General features: G+C 38.0%; 1 non-coding gene across 1 annotated transcript; it reads left to right on the forward strand.

Moving 5' to 3' along the window:
- Nucleotides 1–578: 578 nt before the first annotated feature.
- Nucleotides 579–682, forward strand: LOC130983880 (small nucleolar RNA R71). The gene has a single exon (XR_009087850.1). It is a non-coding gene; the product is annotated as a small nucleolar RNA R71 (small nucleolar RNA).
- Nucleotides 683–17,904: the final 17,222 nt, after the last annotated feature.

The following is a 17,904-nucleotide window of genomic DNA, read 5'->3' on the forward strand; positions in this document are numbered from 1 at the left end:
TATATTGGCTAAATTAGAATTGTTTTGTTCAGAGTTTTCTGTCTGTTGCTGAGAAGATGATGGATATGGCTTACTATTGTTCAGCCTATTGCGTCCACCATTATTAAAGCCTTGTTGAGGCTTTTGTTGATCCTTCCAGGAGAAATTTGGATGATTTCTCCATGATGAGTTATAGGTGTTTCCATAAGGTTCACCCATGTAATTAACCTCTGCCATGGCAGGGTTCTCAGGATCATAAGCTTCTTCAGAAGCTACCTCTCTAGTACTGTTGGATGCATGTTGCAATCCATTCAGATTTTGAGAGATTATGTTGACCTGTTGAGTCAACATTTTGTTCTGAGCCAATATGGCATTCAGAGCATCAATTTCAAGAACTCCTTTCTTCTGAGGTACCCCATTTTCACGGAATTCCTCTCAGAGGTATACATGAACTGGTTTTGCAACCATGTCAATGAGTTCTTGAGCCTCTTCAGGCGTTTTCTTCAGGTGAATAGATCCACCTGCAGAGTGGTCCAATGACATTTTCGAAAATTCAGAGAGACCATAATAGAATATCTAATAGGGTCCATTCTGAAAACATGTCAGATGGACATCTTTTAGTCAACTGCTTGTATCTTTCCCAAGCTTCATAGAGGGATTCACCATCTTTTTGTTTGAAGGTTTGAACATCCACTCTCAGCTTGCTCAGCTTTTGAGGAGGAAAGAATTTATCTAAGAAGGCAGTGACCAGCTTATCCCAGGAGTCCAGGCTATCTTTAGGTTGTGAATCCAACCATATTCTAGCTCTGTCTCTTACAGCAAAAGGGAAAAGCATGAGTCTGTAGACTTCAGGATCAACTCCATTCGTCTTTACAGTCTCACAGATCTGCAAGAACTCAGTTAAAAACTGATAAGGATCTTCAGATGGAAGTCCATAAAACTTGCAGTTTTGTTGCATTAAAGCAACTAGTTGAGGCTTGAGCTCAAAGTTATTGGCTCCAATGGCAGGAATGGAGATGCTTCTTCCATCAAACTTGGATTTTGGCTTAGTGAAGTCACCAAGCATTCTCCTTGCATTATTATTATTATTTTCAGCTGCCATCTCTTTCTCTTGTTCGAAAATTTCTAGAAGGTTTCTTCTGGATTGTTGTAATTTAGCTTCTCTTAATTTTCTCTTCAGAGTCCTTTCAGGTTCTGGATCTATTTCAACAAGAGTGCCTTTTTCCCTGTTCCTGCTCATATGAAGGAGAAGAAACAAGAAAAGAAAGAGGAATCCTCTATGTCACAGTATAGAGATTCCTTTATGTTAGTAGAAAAAGAAAGGGGTAGAAGAATGCAGAAGAGGGTTCGGATTTTTGGATGAAGAGAGGTGAAGAGAAGTGTTAGTAATTAAATAATTAAATAGAAGAAGAAAAGAGGAGGGAGAATTCGAAAATAATTTTGAAAAAGGGGTTAGTAGTTTTCGAAAATTAGAACTAAAATGTAATTAAAATTAAAACATGAAACAATTAATTAATTAAAAAGAATTTTTTTGAAAAAGAGAGAGATATTTTCGAAAATAGAAGAGAGAGAAGTAGTTAGGTGGTTTTGAAAAAGATAAGGAACAAACAAAAAGTTAGTTAGTTGATTGAAAAAGATTTGAAATCAAAATTGAAAAAGATAAGAAGATAGCAAGTTAGATAAGATATTTTGAAATCAAATTTTGAAAAAGATAAAATTTTTGAAAAAGATAAGTTAAAAGTTAAAAAGATAAGATAAAAATTTTAAGAAAAAGAGATATTTTGAAAAAGATTTAATCTTTAAAATGACTTAACTAACAAGAAACTACAAGATAAGATTCTAGGATTTAAAGATTGAACCTTTCTTAACAAGAAACTAACAAACTTCAAATTTTTTGAACCAATCACATTAATTGTTAGTTAATTTTTGAAAATATGATATAAAGATAAGAAAAAGATTTTGAAAATAATTTGAAAAATATTTTTGAAATTTTCGAAAATAAAAAAAAAAGAATGAAAAAGATATGATTTTTGAAAAAGATTTTGAAAAGATAAGATTTTTAAAATTGAAATTTTGACTTGACTTGTAAGAAACAAATAATTTTGAAAATTTTTGACCAAGTCAACCCAAAATTTCGAAAATTTGGAGGGAAATAAGGAAAAGATAATTTTTTTGATTTTTGAATTTTTAATTATGAGAGAGAAAAACAACAAAATTACTCAATGCATGAAATTTTTAGATCAAAACAATGAATGCATGCAAGAATGCTATGAATGTCAAGATGAACACCAAGAACACTTTGAAGATCATGATGAACATCAAGAACATAATTTTGAAAAATTTTTGATGCAAAGAAAACATGCAAGACACCAAACTTAGAAATCTTTTGTATGGACTCTAACAAACGAAAAATGCTATGAAAAACAACAACAAACAAAAACAAGAAAACATCAAGATCTAACAAGAGGACTTATCAAGAACAACTTGAAGATCATGAAGAACACTATGAATGCATGGATTTTCGAAAAAATGCAAGAAAAATTTTCAAGCATGCAATTGACACCAAACTTAAAAATTGACTCAAGACTCAAACAAGAAACACAAAATATTTTTTTATTTTTATGATTTTATGAAATTTTTTTGAATTTTTATTAATTTTTTCGAAAATAAAGTTTAGAAAAACGAAAAATAAAAGAAAAATTTTGAAAAAGATTTTTGAAAAGAAAATTACCTAATCTGAGCAACAAGATGAACCGTCAGTTGTCCATACTCGAACAATCCCCGGCAACGGCGCCAAAAACTTGGTGGACGAAATTGTGATCATCAATATTGGCTCTTTGGTATGTACACAAAAACTATTGTGTCTCTTGGTTAAATTCACAACTTCGTTCAACTAACCAGCAAGTGTATTGGGTCGTCCAAGTAATAAACCTTACGTGAGTAAGGGTCGATCCCACAGAGATTGTTGGTATGAAGCAAGCTATGGTCACCTTGCAAATCTCAGTTAGGCAGATTAAAAAGTTATGGGTTTCGAAAATTATATAAAAAGAAGAAATAAAAGGGATAGAATACTTATGCCGATTCATTGGTGAGAATTTCAGATAAGTGGATGGAGATGCTGTATGGCTCAAGGACGCCTGCTCTCCTACTGCTTCTACTCAATCCTTCTTACTCCTTTCCATGGCAAGCTTTGTATAGGGGTTCACCATCAGTGGTGGCTACTTTCAATCTCTCGGGAAATGATCCTATGCGGCTGTCACTCGCACGGCTATCGTCTGGAGGCATCACCCATGGTTGATGGCTACATCCCATCCTCGCAGTGAAAACTAATGCTCACGCACTCTGTCACAGTACGGCTAATCACTGGTTGGTTCCCGTGCCTACTGGAATAGAATCCCTTGATTCTTTTGCGTCTGTCACTAACGCCCAGCACTTGCAAGTTTGAAGCACGTCACAGTCATTCATTACCGGAATCCTACTCGGAATACCACAGACAAGGTTAGACTTTCCGGATTCCCAGGATCCTACTCGGAATACCACAGACAAGGTGAGACTTTCCGGATCCTCATAAATGCCGCCATCTATCTAGCTTATACCACGAAGATTCTGTTGGGAAATCTAAGAGATACGCATTCAAGCTCTGTTGCATGTAGAACGGAAGTGGTTGTCAATCACGCGCGTTCATAAGTGAGAATGATAATGAGGGTTATCTGACTCATCACATTCATCATGTTCTTGGGTACGAATGAATATCTTGGAATAAGAATAAAAGAGGAATTGAATAAAAGAAAATAGAATTTCATTAATACTTGAGGTACAGCAGAGCTCTACACCCTTAATCTATGGTGTGCAGAAACTCCACCGTTGAAAATACATAAATGAAAGAGGTTCAGGCATGGCCGAATGGCCAGCCCTCTCCATGATCAAGTGACCAAATATTCAAGGAGATTAAACTGTCAAAAGATGTCTAATACAATAGATAAATGTCCTATATATACTAGACTAGCTACTAGGGTTTACATGAGTAAGTAATTGATGCATAAATCCACTTCCGGGGCCCACTTGGTGTATGCTTGGGCTGAGCTTAATCTATCCACGAGCTGAGGCTTCTCTTGGAGTTGAACTTCGAGTTATGACGTGTTTTGGGCGTTCAACTCCGGATCATGACGTTTTTCTGGCGTTTATTAACTCCAGATAGCAGCATGAACTTGGCGTTCAACGCCAAGTTACGTCGTCATTATTCAAATAAAGTATGGACTATTATATATTGCTGGAAAGCCCTGGATGTCTACTTTCCAACGCCGTTGAGAGCGCGCCAATTGGAGTTCTGTAGCTCCAGAAAATCCATTTCGAGTGCAGGGAGGTCAGAATCCAACAGCATCAGCAGTCCTTTTGTCAGCCTTTTTCAGAGTTTTGCTCAAATCCCTCAATTTTAGTCAGAATTTACCTGAAATCACAGAAAAACACACAAACTCATAGTAAAGTCCAGAAATGTGAATTTAACATAAAAACTAAGGAAAACATTCCTAAAAGTAGCTTGAACTTACTAAAAACTACCTAAAAACAATGCCAAAAAGCGTATAAATTATCCGCTCATCAATGTGATCACAATTTCGTCCACCAGCGTGGCACACCAATCACTATTCTTCACTTAGGCGTGCCACTTGAGCAACCAGGCGTGGCACGCCAGTGTCATTCAGAGGCCAAAGCATCATTGGGGAGTGCTACTTGAGTTCGTGGCGTGGCACGCCAAACAAAGGAACCACTCACTCACAAAGGGGCGTGGCATGCCAGACCCTGGGCGTGCCACGCTAGTGTAACTTTCCAGAGAAGCTTAGCCAAGCACATAACAAGGGCGTGGCATGCCAGACCCTGGGCGTGCCACGCTATTTCAAGTTTCCAGAGGCAAACGAAATGGAAAAATCAAAGGGCGTGCCACTTGAGCTCGAAGGCGTGGCACACCAACACAAGAATGCCACTATGGCGTGCCACTTAAGTTCGAAGGCGTGGCACGCCAAGGTTGACAAGGGACGAGCGTGCCTGAGAAACCACTATTTTATGGTTTATATTGTATTTAATTGAGTGGTTTTATAAAGCTTTTCACCCACTTATTCATAGGATTTGCATGATTTTACAATTCCTTCCTAGTTTAGTTCTATGATTGAATACATGCTTATTTGGTCTTAATTTAGCTAATCTTAATCCTTTCTTATTACCATTCGATGCCTTGATCTGTGTGTTAAGTGTTTCAGGCTTCATTGGGCAGGAATGGCTTAGAGAATGAAGAGGAAGCGTGGAAAAAAATGGAAGGAACACAAGGAATTGGGGAGATGACCAGCGAGAAGTCACGCAGTCGCATGGCTCACGCGACTGCGCGAAATGGAAGAAATCAGAGTGACGCGTTCGCCTGCCTGATGCGACTGCGCTGATTGGAAGCTGCACGAACGACGCAAATGCGTGGACGACGTGCACGCATGGTACGAAAAAACGCTGAGTGACACGATCGCGTGGACGACGCGGACGCGTGACGTGCACGATCTGCAGAATTACAAAAGTTGCTGGCAGATACTCTGGGCCACATTTCAACCCAATTTTCGGCCCAGAAACACAGATTAAAGTCAGGGAACATGCAGAGACTCATAGGGGACTAGAGATTCAATCATTACTCATAATTTTAGGTTTTAGATGTAGTTTTTAGAGAGAGAGGTTCTCTCCTCTCCCTTAGGATTTAGGATTAGGATTTCTATTAGGATTAGGATTGTTTCTTCATACCAGGTTCAATAATTTATGTTTCTCTTCTATTTTTGTTTACTCTGAAGCTTTTATTTGTGTTTGATTTATGTTGCCCAATTGGCTTATGAATATTGTCCATGTTAGAATTGACATCTTCATTCAATATAACTTAAGGTATTCCGGATATTTATGATTTCAATTTAGCTTTTTATATTCTTGGCTTTAATTGATTAATTGGTAACTCTTGAGTGGTCAAACTCATTCTCGACTGAAAATTGGAATTCTTCAAAAATTAACTCGAGTTCCACTAACTCTAGCCTTTTCCAAGGAAAGACTAGGACCTGAGGAACCAAACTTATTCCATCCACTTGACTTACCTTCATAGTTAGAGGTTAACTTAGTGGGAGAAAAATTCAATTCTCATCACAATTGATAAGGATAACTGGGATAGGACTTCCAGTTTTCATACCTTGCCAAGAGTTTTATTAGTTATTAATTTATTAATTCTTGCAATCTATTTCTCTTGCTTAAAACCTTTTTCAAACCCAAACACTATTTTTCCATAACCACTAATAAATCATACTTCCCTGCAATTCCTTAAGAAGACGACCCGAGGTTTGAATACTTCGGTTTATAAATTTATTGGGTTTTGTTACTTGTGACAACCAAAACGTTTGTACGAAGGGATTTTCTATTGGTTTAGAATCTATACTCACAATGCGACTATATTTTTACAAAATTCTTTACTAGCAAAAATCCTAACGTCAGTGCCACTTGAAGGATTGAGCGTGGCACGCCAAGCCATTTTGAAGGGCACGTGACAAGCTGATGAAGCGCCAGCCACATGCCAGCTAAGGAGTCACGTTTACTGAGTGCTTTCTTTCCCTCCCAAAATGTAATTTTCCCCTTTTCACTTTTGTAATTTCTTTATTTTCACTAGGAGTAGTTGATAAACCCCATTTTTAGGGTTTATCTTGTATTGAATTTAGAATATTTTGATGACCTTTTCTCGCATTTAGCCTATGAATTGGCATGGTTTTGTTATCTCTCCCGTATTTGTGCTTAAGTGTAAAAACATGCTTTTTAAGCCTTTAATTTGATAATTTTAATTCATCCTTGATTCCATAAGATGCCTTGATGTGTTTGCTAGTAATCTCAGGTTGAAATAGGCTAGATGGTGCACAAAATTGTGATCACTACTTTTCACAACTCAAATAATCCCCGGTAATGAATCCAAAAACTTGGTGCTCAATACCATGGTATAAACACAACTTCGCACAACTAACCAGCAAGTGCACTGGGTCGTCCAAGTAATAAACCTTACGTGAGTAAGGGTCGATCCCACGGAGATTGTTGGTATGAAGCAAGCTATGGTCACCTTGTAAATCTCAGTCAGGCAGATTCAAATGGTTATAGATGATTTATGAATAAAACATAAAATAAAGATAGAGATACTTATGTAATTCATTGGTGAAAACTTCAGATAAGCGAATGGAGATGCTTTGTCCCTTCCGTCTCTCTGCTTTCCTACTGTCTTCATCCAATCCTTCTTACTCCTTTCCATGGCAAGCTGTATGTTGGGCATCACCGTTATCAGTGGCTACAGTCCCGTCCTCTCAGTGAAAATGTTCAACGCACCCTGTCACGGCACGGCTAATCATCTGTCGGTTCTCAATCAGGTTGGAATAGAATCCAATGATTCTTTTGCGTCTGTCACTAACGCCCAGCCTTCAGGAGTTTGAAGCTCGTCACAGTCATTCAATAATTGAATCCTACTCAGAATACCACAGACAAGGTTTAGAACTTCCGGATTCTCTTGAATGCCGCCATCAATTCTAGCTTATACCACGAAGATTCCAATTAAAGAATCCAAGAGATAAACATTCAAGCCTTGTTTGCTTGTAGAACGGGAGTGGTTGTCAGGCACGCGTTCATAAGTGAGAATGATGATGAGCGTCACATAATCATCTCATTCATCAAGTTCTTGAGTCCGAATGAATATCTTGGAATAAGAACAAGCTGAATTGAATAGAAGAACAATAGTAATTGCATTAATACTCGAGGTACAGCAGAGCTCCACACCTTAATCTATGGTGTGTAGAAACTCCACCGTTGAAAATATATAAGAACAAGGTCTAGGCATGGCCGAATGGCCAGCCTCCCAATACATGATCAAAAGACTCAAAATGATCAAGGATCCAAAGATTCAAAGATCAAAAGATGATCTAAGATCCCAAGATGAAAATACAATAGCAAAAGGTCCTATTTATAAAAAACTAGTAGCCTAAGGTTTACAGAAATGAGTAAATGACAGAAAAATCCACTTCCGGGCCCACTTGGTGTGTGCTTGTGCTGAGCATTGAAGCATTTTTGTGTAGAGACTCTTCTTGGATTTAAACGCCGGCTTTTGTGCCAATTTGGGCGTTTAACTCCCATTCTTGTGCCAGTTCCGGCGTTTAACACCGGGCAGTTTTGAGCTGATTTGAAATGCCAGTTTGGGCCATCCAATCTTGGGCAAAGTATGGACTATTATACATTGCTGGAAAGCCCAGGATGTCTACTTTCCAACGCCGTTGAGAGCGAGCCAATTGGGCTTTTGTAGCTCCAGAAAATCCACTTCGACTGCAGGGAGGTCAGAATCCAACAACATCTGCAGTCCTTTTCAGTCTCTGAATCAGATTTTTGCTCAAGTCCCTCAATTTCAGCCAGAAAATACCTGAAATCACAGAAAAACACACAAACTCATAGTAAAGTCCAGAAAAGTGAATTTTAACTAAAAACTAATAAAAATATACTAAAAACTAACTAAAACATACTAAAAACATACTAAAAATAATGCCAAAAAGCGTATAAATTATCCGCTCATCACTAGACATGGATCAAGGGAGCAAGGAAGAAAGCATGCAAATGGAGAGAAGCACAAAAACCAAAGAATTGATCTTGACCAAACACGCGCACGCGCACAAGGCGCTCGCGCGCACATTGCACAATCGGCCAGCGACGCGCACGCGTACCGTGCGCGCACTCGTCGACGATCGCACATGACTTGATTAAAGCAACACGTGCCTGGCGAATTGAGGGGGTTTCTGAACCCATTTTGGCGCCAATTACTGATAGAAAGGAATAAAAGGGTCAAGGATTGAAGGAGAAAAGAAGGAGAAGTTAGTTACCATTAGTCATAGCTTTAGTTTAGAGTAGTTTAGAGAGAGAAACTCTCACTTCTCTCTAGGATTAGGATTAGGTTAATCTCTCCTCTTAGATCTAGGTTTAATTCATGCTTCAATTCGGTTTTTCCCTCATCAAGTTTTAATCTTCTCCTTTTCCTCTTTCTAGTTATGTACCTTAATGATTGTAATTCTTCATTTTGTTTTGGATAGATTGTTATTCATTTGTTTTCTTTCAATAATGCAATTTGAGGTAATTCATGATAATTGTGATTTCCTTGATTGTTGTTGTTAAGTTCTTTGTAATAATTGTTGTTAGATTTCATTCTTGTTGTTGATTTACTATGCTTTCCTTTTGTGCCTTCCAAGTGTTTGATGAAATGCTTGGTTGAGTCCTAGTGTAGATTTTGTTCCTCTTGGCCTAGGTAGAGTAATTAGTGACTCTTGAGTTATCTAATTCCCTTGTTGATTGATAATTAGAAGTTGCTAATTGATTTGAATGTCTCTAAAGCTAGTCATTCCTTTAGGAGTTGATTAGGACTTGAGGAATCAAATTGATTCATCCACTTGACTTCCCTCCATGGTTAGAGGTTAACTAAGTGGTAGCAATGAACAATTCTCATCACAATTGAGAAGGATAACTAGGATAGGACTTCCAATTTTCATATCTTGCCAAGAGCCTTTTATAGTTATTAGTTTATTTTCATTACCATTTACTTTTCACGCTTCTTATCCAAAACCCCAAAATAACTCATAACCAATAACAAGACACTTTATTGTAATTCCTAAGGAGAACGACCCGAGGTCCAATACTTCGTTTTATAAATTTAGGGGTTTGTACTTGTGACAAACAACTTTTTGTATGAAAGGGTTATTGTTGGTTTAGAAACTATACTTTACAACGAGATTTCATTAGTGAAATTCTAAACCGTCAAAAATCCAATCATCAGTAGTATACATACCCCCAAAGTGTATTGAAGAGGGGTTAAGCAGTTAGTTCTAGATCCACTTTTACAATCCACTTTTGAGTACTTTTCAAGCTATGAGTAGCAAACTTCCCTCTCATTGAGAGAGGGAGCTCTGTTGTACTTGATAAATTGATAATAGTAAAATTCTTCTTCTCTTCATCTTCTCTTGTTTTGCTAGGAGGAATTTCGTTCATAATGCTTAGTGTTCAGTCATCTTGGGAAAGAGGTTGAATGCAATTGGGTTTCATGGGAACCTTGGAAAAGGAAACATGAAACCATGCTTGAAATTCCTTCTCACATTTAAGTAGATTCTGGGTTTTGGTGATGGGATACGTGACATATAATCCCCCCTCTACCTGGACCTACAAGGGTGTGTGGTATAATCAAGGACCAAGCATATCTCTCTTCATGAGCAATTAAACCAAGGAATTGGCTATTGATCAAGATCTAGGAGATTGAGTCACCAAGGGATTTGGGCTCAATCAATCATGATTGCCAAGAGGTCAATGAGTTGCATGAGTGAAGAAGATCTAAGCTAGATTTGATCCACAGAGACAACATCTCCCAATCTCAATGAATTTCCCCATTCTTGTCTATTCATTTCTTTATAGCTTAACTTTACATTCAGCAATTCCCCATTCCCATTTATATTCAAGTCATTTATGATTCAGCACTTTATATTCTGCAATTTCCATTTCTGCACTTTATTGTTTTTCTTTACATTTTAGTCATTTACAATTCTGCACTTCACAATCTTATTGATCCGCTTGACTAATTTATCAATCAATTAAAACTGCTTGGATTTGCCAATCTCTGTGGATATGATCCCACTCTACTGTGGGTTATTACTTGGCGATAATTTTGGTGCGCTTGCCAAAAGAACTGATTCACTAAAATTTTAGAAGGGGTAGTAAATTAGATTCATCAAGTTTTATGGCACCGTTGCCGGGGATTGGCTTAAATTTGACAGTGATTAAATTGATTGGAGAGCTAGATTAAGCAATTTAATTTTCCTTGTTATTTTATTTTTTATTTTTTATTTTTTTATTTTGGGCTTTATTTCATTCTTCGCTGATTATCCACATTTTCACCCTTCTAACTGTTTGATCAATTGCACCACTCACACTGACAATTACTCTAACAAAGTAATTCATTCACCCACTTTCTTTATTACTTTTTTGTCTTGATTGGTTGTATGACAGGTAGGAGAAGCGGAGCTTCAACTTCCTTTGATTCAGAACATGAGAGAACCTTCTTTAGATTAAGGAAGGAAGTAAGAGGAAAGAGAGTCGTTGGTGCTGAGGAAGAAGAAGAGTATTTTGAAACAAACATAGAGGAGAATATGGAGAATCATCATGAGGAAGAAGTTCATAACCATGCCAGAGGAGGCCCAGTCAATCATGATGGGCAAGAAAGGAGAGTCTTAGGCTCCTACATCAACCCAAATCCAGGGAATTGTGGCAGTAGTATCCTAAAGCCAATAATTCATGCTAATAACTTTGAGCTGAAGCCTCAGCTCATCATACTTGTTCAGAATAATTGCTCATATAGAGGAAGTGCCCAAGAAGATCCTAATGAACATCTCAGCACATTCTTGAGGATATGTGATACTGTAAAGTCCAACGGGATACACCCTGACATCTACAAACTACTCTTGTTCCCTTTCTCACTCAGAGATAAGGCAGCAAAGTGGTTGGAATCATTCTCCAAGGATAGCCTAACTACATGGGATGAGGTCATGAACAGATTCCTTGCAAGATTTTACCCTCCACAAAGAATTAATAGGCTGAGAGTTGAGGTACAAACTTTTAGACAATAAGATGGAGAAACACTCTATGAGGCTTGGGAGAGATTCAAAGATCTTACAAGAAGATGCCCACCAGAAATGTTCAATGAATGGGTACAACTACATATCTTTTATGAGGGGCTATCCTATGAAGCAACGAAGGCAGTGGATCATTCTTCAGGAGGCTCACTCAACAAAAAGAAAACCATTGAAGAGGCCATAGATGTCATTGAGACTGTAGCTGAAAATGAGTATTTCTATGCCTCAGAAAGGACTCAGAAGAAGGGAGTGCTAGAACTCAACTCTGTAAATGCTTTGTTAGCTCAAAACAAGGTAATTGTAGCACAAATAGCAACCTTAACCAAGAGGATGGAGGCCAACCAAGTCTCAGTTATTTAAGATCAAACTCCACAATAAAAAGGAAATGCATCAGAATCTAAAGGTGACTGGGAAGAAGTCAATTATGTGCACAATTCATCCAGAACACCATATGACCCACACTATAAGACATACAACCCAAGTTGGAAGAACCACCCAAACTTTGGGTGGGAAAATCAACAAAACCACAACCAAGACCACAACAAGTCTTATGCATCAAATCAACAAAACCACAACCCCAACCATCAAACAGGGAACCATAGACCCTACCATAACTCACAAAACACATCATACCATAACAACCAACCCATGCATAACAACCTCAATCAAGATGCACCATCCTCAACTATGCAACCATGCGAAATTAAGAGCAACTTTGAGAGGATGGAGGCTACAATAGCACAACTATCATCCCAGATTTCAGGGGCAGTCTCCTCCCTCATGGACAGATAAGCACAAATAGACAGAAGGATAGATGTTAATCAAGAGGAATACAGGTCAAATTTGAAAAATCAAGGTGCAACAATCTCAAAGTTGGAAGCACAAGTGGGAATTTTGTCTAAACAAATTCCACTTTCCACACACACATTTTCCAGCGATACCATGGCTAACCCAAGAGGGGAATGCAAAGCCATAACTCTAAGAAGTGGGAAGGTTGTAGAGGGAGGAGCCCCAAGCAAAGATAATCATGAAGAGGTTGCACCAAAACATGGAAACGAGGATGAAGGGGAGACCGTAGTTTCACCTCCACCAAAATCAGTTTTGAAGCCTTATGTGCCAAAAGCTCCATACCCACAAAGATTGAGAAAAGATGGGAAGGATGGCCAGTTCTCTAAGTTTCTAGAGATCTTCAAGAAGCTCCAAATCAACATACCATTCACTAAGGCATTAGAACAAATGCCACTTTATGCCAAGTTCTTGAAGGAGCTCATAACCAAAAAGAAAAACTAGGAGGCAAAAAAAATCATAGTGTTGACTGAAGAATGCAGCGCCATCATACAGAAGAAGTTTCCTTAAAAGCTGAAAGACCCAGGGAGTTTTCAGATTCCCTACATCATAGGGGACATCACTATTGAGAAAGCTTTGTGTGATTTAGGAGCTAGCATAAATCTTATGTCCCTAACCATGATGAGAAGGATAAAGATTGAGGAAGCCAAGCCAACAAGAATGGCACTCTAATTGGCTGACAGAACATTTAAGTTTTCACATGGGGTGGTGGAAGACTTGCTAGTGAAAGTGAGAGAGTTCATTTTCCCTGCTGATTTCGTTGTGCTGGACATGGAAGAGGAAGGCAACACGTCAATTATTCTAGGAAGACCATTTCTAGCTACTGCTGGAGCCATCATTGATGTGCAGAAAGGGGAATTAGTCTTGAGATTGCATGAAGAAAAAATGGTCTTCAATGTCTTCAAAGCAATGAGTTACCCCAAGGAACCCATAGGGGAATGCATACTGGTAGATACCATGGAACAGATAGTTCAAGAAGTTATGGGAGAAGAACAATGCAAAGAAAATATTGAGCTAGAGCAAGCATTGATGGTGTTTTGGCGGAAAACGAATTTTCCAACACACAAATCCAACCGGCAAGTATACCGGGTCGCATCAAGTAGTAATAACTCACAAGAGTGAGGTCGATCCCACAGGGATTGATGGATCAAGCAACTTTAGTGGGTGATTAGTTTAGTCAAGCTAACATTGGTGAGTGAGAATTGTTGCAGCAGAATGTAAATAGCAGTGAACTTAAATTACAGAATGTAAATAGGCAGGAAGCTTAAAGAGCAAGCAATGTAAATTGCAAAAACTTAAATGACAAGAAATATAAATTGCAGTAAATATAAAGGGGAATGGGTGCAGAAAATTTAAAGGAAAGCAATAAGCAACACTTAGAATAATTGCAGAATAATTAAATTGCATGAAAATTAAAAGGACTTGGGTGCTGGGAATTAAAATTCAACAAGAGAATGTAAGGAGCAATCAAGCAGAAAAGTAACTTGCAACAAATCTTAAACAAAAAGCAGAATTGCTTGAAGAAGCAAACAGAAATTAAATTCAGTTTAATTGCCAAATGAGATTGAAGATCTCAGGAAATCAAAGAGACTAGAAAACAAGTCTAGATCTCAATTCCTTCCTTGATCCAACCAAGAACAATTGCAGAAGAGAAGAAAGATGAAAGCAGTAAAAGAAACTTCAGATCCAATTTCTCAATTTCCTCAAATTATGCAGAAGAACAACAAGAGATTTCAGATCAAGTGAAACAGAATTACTTCAATTCTTGATCCAAAATTCAAACAGAAATGAAAACTAAGAGAGAGAACTCTCAATTCCTAATGCTCCCTAGTGGAGCTAGCCTTTTTTTTTAATCGAGCTCCTCTTTTGAAAATGAGAGTGATGCCTTTATATAGGCTTTTTACAAAATGAAAATAAAATGAAATTGAAATTAAAAACAAATTCACAAAAATAAAAATCCTAATCTAGCTTCTCTGTGTGCCTTTGAGTCATGTTGAGTGGGCTTTTGCTTGCTTTGGATTTGAGGGAGAATGGGTCTTGGATGGCCTTGATTCAATTTGGTGAGGAATTGAATTTATATGAAATTGAACTTTTGGCCCATGATTATTTGCTCCCAGGAGGCTGCCCTGCCCTTGTGGAGGGCAGAGCAGGGAAGCCTTGTGTAAGGATCCAACTAGCGTGCCAAATTTTGGGAGGGGCATCAGGATGCTGCCCTGCCCTTGTGGAGGGCAGGGCAATGTTGTCATGGTGTGTCCAAGCTTTGCCTCCCTGCCCGTGCTGCGATGCGCCAAGGATGTGTGCCCAAGCTCCTGGCCGTGCCAAATTGTGCGTGCCATGCACCAAGGAATGTTGCTCTGCCCTCCTTGTGGGCAGCGCTTTCCTTGTTCTTGGGTGAAGTCCCAAGTTCGAATCTTGGTGGAGGAAGTTGTTGCAATTTTTCCTTGGTTTCCTTGGCACCTAATTCACGTATAAGGCTTGGCTTCCTTGGAGGTCTTGTGTTCGAACCTTGGTGAAAGCATTTGGGGGAGCAATTTTCCTTGATTCTTCATGAAGAGAAACACGACATTGCCCTGCTCTCCAAGAGGGCAGAGCAGAAAAATGAGCGCTACTTTGCTTTGGGGTGAGGCTCTAGCTTCGAACCTTGGTGGAAGCACATTGGTTTATTTTTGCTTATTTTTGGCCCTTAAAGATGCCTTTCATTCATGCCTCAATTGTGCGCCAAATATGGATTGCTATATATCGTTGGAAAGCTCTGAATGTCAGCTTTCCAACGCAACTGAAAGCACATCAATCGGACGTCTGCAGCTCACGTTATAGTCCTTTGAAGTAGGCATGGTCATGCTGTGAGCGGCCAGATTTTAACTTAGCGAAAATTTGCTCCACCTCACTTTGTTTCATCATGATTCTGCCCTGCCCTTGGCAAGAGCAGGGCAGTGTGCGCTGATTGCTTATTCTCCATTAATTTGGTCATGGACCACGCTTTTAAAAGCGTGGCCTAAGGCTCCAAAGTGTACCCCAACTTCAAAGTGTACCCCAAAGCTCTTTTTTTTCTCCTTTTTGGCTTATTTTGTGCTTCTTTGCTTCTTTTTCTTCTTATTTCCTACAAGATTTATAAAATTAAAAGATCAAGGAAATATACCAATTAAGTATAAAAGCATTCAATATTTAAGCACAATTCATCAATTTCTTGTATGAAAAAGCATAGAAAAATAGGTATATGATGACTTGTCATCACAACACCAAACTTAAATCTTGCTTGTCCTCAAGCAAGAAAAGAATCATGCAATAAAGATTGACAATCTAAGGTAAGAAGAATAGCAACTCAATGTTCATGGTTAGCTAGTTTTCTATGCATGCTTCAATCACAAAAGAAATGTAAATGATTGATGCTTCTATCTAGCTCATTTTATGAAATCTTTTTCTTATAATTCTTCCTTGAAACAAGCTTTTGATTTTTTTTTTAGCTTCTCCTTTTGGGTGCTTTGCCCCATGAGTTAATAACAAAGCTACGACTTCTAAATGCTTTGTTTTCAAGTATTACCACTTGATACATAAGCACCACAAGCATTTAATTAGAGGACTTCATTAAGCTCATTTTTCTTTTCTTTTCTTGACTCTCTAATCATTGATGCTCAGAGCCTTGAGCTTTGAGGGAGTGCTTTTGCACTTGAGCCTAGCCTTGACTTCTAAGTGTTTTATTTTCAAGCATTTGGCTTGATACATAAACACCACAAGCACTTAGCAAATAAATTGCCATTGGTACTCAGAGCCTTCAGCTTTCTCATTCTTTCCCTTTTTTCTTTTCTTGCTTTAATTGTATTTGCTTCTTCAAGGTTTTCATGATTTCAAAAAATTTCACAAAATGTACTAGATGAAAAACTTCAATTAAATAAAATCCAATGCAATTGAGCAACAATCAATCATACTAGCTTTCCAATACTTGTATGCACATGCAAAATTCTTCTTTAATTCCTTGTTTGTTTATGATCATGATGCTTTACTGCTTTTGAACTCACAAAACTCAAGTTAGTAGTCATAATGGTACAGCACCATGTTATAAATCAAATTCAAGCTATGCTTAGTCATACCACACATGCATACAGAAAATATAAAGACAATAATGCAATTTAAAGTGCTGGGAATAAATGAGAGGAAAAGGAACTTTACAACCTTGCAATTCATCTTCTCTATTGTTGTCATTTTCCTCCCATTCTTCTCCTTCCCATACCAACTCAGAATGCTTGCTTATCCTCAAGCAACAATTAGAACAATGGCTATGGGGCTAAGATGGATCATGAATGTCTTACACAATGAAATGTTAGTAGCACATGTGTTTTAAGCAAGCAAAATGAAAGATAACAATCAAAGCACTAGAGACAGAGACATTTTGATTGCAAACATAAGAAGGTGAGCACAATACATTGCATAAAAGATAAGTGGCACACCAAACTTAGTGTGACACTTTCACTTGAAATTAATGCAAGTATCTAGTAAGAATTAGAACCAAATTTTGTTGCATAGCAACACCAAACTTAGAATGCAACCATATGTCAATTTTATTTGAAACAAGACTAAATGAAACTGTTGTATGTTAAATACAATCACCAAGCCAAGAATCTTGTCATGAATAAAGCTCTCTTGGTGATGTATAAACAAATACAGTTAATAAAAGAAAGCATTGAAAACACGTAAATGAATAAAGAGGAAACTAAAATGTTAAACCAAAAGAGTAAAATAAAATTGTAGAGGCATGATGATTATGCAGACAAGTAGTGTTGCTTGAATGAATTGCCTAGAAGAATAAGTGGCACACCAAACTTAGAATCTTGGTGTGTCACTTTCATTTTTGATTTGATGCAATCATCCAAAAATATTGAAAATAATTTGTTGCAAGGAAACACCAAACTTGGAATGTAACCATATGCCAATTTATTGAATTTAAACAAAGCAAAGAAAGAAAGCAAAGCAAGGAAGAGAAACATTACCTACTGTTGGCATGTTGTTCTTCACTTTCTTCCTCTTCTTCCAATTTGTTAAGAGGAATGACCTCAAGGGGGGAGAAGATTCAGCTATTGCCCCATGTCTTGGTTTCTTCTCAGCAAGCTTTCTTTTGTACATGGCTTGACTGAGCTTGCTTGCTAATGGTCCAGGGGTTGGATTGCTTGTGGTTGACCCTTTATTCTTCATGATTATTTTCTTTGGTAGCTTGGTCACAATCCTCTTCTTGGTGCTTTTGTTAATTGCCTTCACTTCCTTGAATCCAAGTCTTGGGGGTTGTGTGATTGTTGGAGTCTTCTTTTCATGAAGAGCCTCTTGGATTGATGGTTCCTTGAGCCTTTCCTCTTTCCTCTTTACTTCACTTGAGTGTGACTCCTCTTGAGTGTCTTTC

The sequence above is a fragment of the Arachis stenosperma genome, chromosome 5 (assembly GCF_014773155.1).
Source record: "Arachis stenosperma cultivar V10309 chromosome 5, arast.V10309.gnm1.PFL2, whole genome shotgun sequence".
Lineage (NCBI taxonomy): Eukaryota > Viridiplantae > Streptophyta > Magnoliopsida > Fabales > Fabaceae > Arachis > Arachis stenosperma.